Source organism: Capsicum annuum, unplaced genomic scaffold (genome assembly GCF_002878395.1).
Source record: "Capsicum annuum cultivar UCD-10X-F1 unplaced genomic scaffold, UCD10Xv1.1 ctg65549, whole genome shotgun sequence".
Classification (NCBI taxonomy): Eukaryota; Viridiplantae; Streptophyta; class Magnoliopsida; order Solanales; family Solanaceae; genus Capsicum; species Capsicum annuum.
In genome coordinates this window covers 1-3,638 of record NW_025874808.1, presented here as the reverse complement: position 1 = coordinate 3,638, position 3,638 = coordinate 1, and the positions used below count along the sequence as shown (strand labels likewise).

Sequence of the window (3,638 nt, the reverse complement as noted above, 5' to 3'; positions counted from 1 at the left end):
TCAAAGTATAGATTTTTTTCTCATTTTTCTCCTTGAACACTAATGTTTGTGGTATCACTGAAACTGTGAATTCCTAGGATTCTCTATTTTAACTCTATAAGTTGCTCCACCTTTACCAATATTTGTAAGTGTTCTCCTGAGTTTCTACTCCAACCAGGTGTAGTTTCCCTCCTGGTTGAATGAATAAAAGGCAATGAATGATGGGTAATTGAGATCAGCAGATGGATTTGAGCAGTTATGGTAGTTGGCTGAAGATCTTGCAAATATTTTGAATTGCTCTTCTGTGAATTCAAAGAGCATATTAGATTTACGTAATCTTGGGGAGTAGCATCATACACTAGGCCGGGATCAAGTGCCCTATTCGGATCAATGTGCCCTGTCACGATGCCTAGGGGCGTGGCTATCATGTTACCGTCTTCTCTGATAGGCTTTTGAGTACCATCCAAATGGTTTGTAGTAGTCATCATGGCAGAGCGAATAGCTAAAGGACTCCATTCAGGATGTACGCCCTTTACCATTGCTGTAATTCCAGTTGCATGAGAAGCAGCCATGGATGTGCCTGTTTTAAGCTCGTAATCAGTGGTTAATTGTATATTTGGCTCAATTGTTGATGAAGGAAGATTAGGTGGAACTGCTGCAAGAATATGTACCCCTGGATCCCTAATATCTGGCTTTGCAATTCCTGCATAGCTCCTGGACGGTCCTCATGATGAGGATCCATCAAGAACTGGGGTTGGCCTTTCTCCATGCACATACGTTTCTTGGAACGTGATGGTCGCTGTGGGAGAAATACTGCTTATAACATAATTGATGACTTGTTTCCCTTCCTTTTTATCAATCACAACTCTCAGGTGGGAAAAAGGAACAGAATCCCCTCTATCCCTGAACACTGCTAGATCCTTAAAAATAAAGATGCCCGCTTTAAATCTTGCTCGAATGACGTGAGAAAATTGACTAGATAACCAAAACCATCTTCATCTAGATTATAATCATAGATGATGTTGGTGCCCTCTAGATCAGGAACTTGCGCTAACAGTTCATCTAACTTGTAAGTGGCTACAGTTTTGTTGTAAATCATAGAAGAGTCTCTGAAAAAGGCTCTTGCAGGAAACAAGCTCCACCCCCTAATCTTAAACCAATTGCCCAAAGTCAAAGTTCCAGCAAATGTTCGGTCAGTGTAGCCTGATGCCACACACAAGATCCATGGTGATCTATTGCCTAAAGTTCCCCAACTTGGACCTCGATTACCAGCTGAAGCTGAAACCAGCACTCCCTTTATCATAGCTCCAAAAGAAGTAATTGATATAGCATCTTCATACAAGGGAATGAAATGGTTCCCAAAAGAAATGGATATTATGTCAACACCGTCTGCAACTATTTGGTCCATAGCAGCAATTAAATCTGATGTAGAACTTCCGTCACTAAAGCTAAACTTGTACATAGCTAGCCTAGCTCGTGGGGCAACTCTTCTTGTTGTTCCTGCTGCATATCCAAAATGGGAAACACCTTTCACAAAATTCCCAGCAGTAATGGAACCACAATGTGTGCCGTGACTATTAGTATCCTTGGCAGAATTCATGGAAATATTCACAGTGGGATCATTAGCCAAAATACCCTTATTGAAGTAATTGGCCCCAATGAGTTTTCTGTTGCACATTGAAGTATTAAATTGAGTGCCTGGCGTGCAAATTCCTTTCTATCTTTTGGGAATTTCAGGAGTAATCATCTCAAAAACTAGCAGATTCGGGCCAAATGCCAGTATCAAGAACACCAATTATCACATTTTAGCCTAAACCGGAAGCTGGCCATAGACCAGATGAAGGATTGAGTTTGAGGAAATCAGATGTGTAGGTAGTGTGAGCTTCCACAGTTCTGTCTTTGTATGCTGAAATGAAACCTGGTGACTTCTTCAATGCTGCCAGTTCATTTTGTTGGGTTCGAAATCGAGAGGGCGTCATGCGGAAGTTTTTAGTTTGCAAACCATAAGACGATAAATCAGACGACACATGAAAAATTAAACTAAAAATATATTATTGGATATGGTTTGGCCAAACGGCCTACATATTAAAAATAAAATTAAAAATCCTAAAATTTATTGGGAGAAATATCCCCCTAAATAAAGACTATATTGTGGATGCTATTGTATTATGGTATAAGAATGGGGGTCTTCTATTTATAGATGTCCAAAACTTTTCCTCCAAACAAAGAGGTTAACCAAATATGGAAAAGAATTATATTTTTTCTTTTAGGAAAAGTGAAAGTAATTATGGTAACTTTTATTTTCTTCTAAGAAAAAGTAAAACTTAAATAGTGAGAAAATCAGGGCAAAAACCCTAAAAAATCTCCCCTTTTTGGCTTGATTTTCTTCAAAGTTTTCTTGATCCTCCTTCTTCTTGTGCATGATCTTTGTTCTTCATATATATTCTTCATATATCACTGTTGTTTGGCATGTTTAAAAATGGGGCTTTTGGGGTTAAAAAATATATTAGCTCTTTTCGGGTTAAAAATATTGGAACCCTTTTGCCGGGTTAAAAGTGAGCTTTATTTTTAAATATGTGACAACAGGATTGTTGAAAATATGATTAATAATTATCTCCACATGTAGCTTTTGGACATATATCTTCATTATCATCAAATTGATTGCAACTTTGTTCAACAATTGGACCATCGATTTATTGAACTGTGGGCTCTGATACCACTTGTTGGGTTCGAAATCGAGAGGGCGTCATGCGGAAGCTTTTAGTTTGCAAACCATAAGATGATAAATCAGACGACACATGAAAAATTAAACTAAAAATATATTATTGGATATGGTTTGGCCAAACGGCCTACATATTAAAAATAAAATTGAAAATCCTAAAATTTATTGGGAGAAATCTCCCCCTAAACAAACACTCTTTAAGACTATATTGTGGATGTTATTGTGTTATGGTATGAGAAGGGGATCTTCTATTTATAGATGTCCAAAATCTTTCCTCCAAGAAAGAGGTTAGCCAAATATGGAAAAGAATTATATTTTTTCTTTCCGGAAAAGTAAAAGTAATCATGATAACTTTTATTTTTTCTTCTAAGAAAAAGTAAAACTTAAATATAGTAAGAAAATCAGAACAAAAAACCTAACACATCTTTGGACAAAACTAACACTGAATCCATGAAACACATTGTCATAAGAGTAAACAAGTTTTGGAGCTGAGTGGAATCTGTCCACTGATGAAGGAACAACAGCTTTAATAGAGTCAATGGTAGAAGAAGGCCAATGATGATGATCAGCAAAGACAGTAGGCATAAAGGACTTGTCAAGGTGGACAATGTAAGTGGATCTTTGTGCTATAGCTGAAAAGAGATGAGCAGAAAGAACCCATGAAAAGAAGATTAAATGTGAATAATGAGGAAACCTCGTTCTAAACTCCATGATTACTCACTACTCACTAAAATATTACAATTGACTTTATATGATAACGCAGAGAAAGATGAAGTCCTTGTAACAATCAATGTTGTTAGGTGGAGAAGATTGAAATGAGCTTAAATGGTGCTAATGTGGTAAAGACAGAAGATTTTGTAAAAGTAAACTTACCCAATCAAGTTTGATGAATGACACAAAATTACAGGAGCAATTGTGCTGTGTAGGTGATAATCAA

At 37.0% G+C, this 3,638-nt stretch overlaps 1 pseudogene; it reads right to left on the bottom strand.

Annotated features, from left to right (window-relative positions):
• Positions 1–16: 16 nt before the first annotated feature.
• Positions 17–3,622, bottom strand: LOC107853618 (annotated as a pseudogene).
• Between the last annotated feature and the right edge of the window lie 16 nt (positions 3,623–3,638).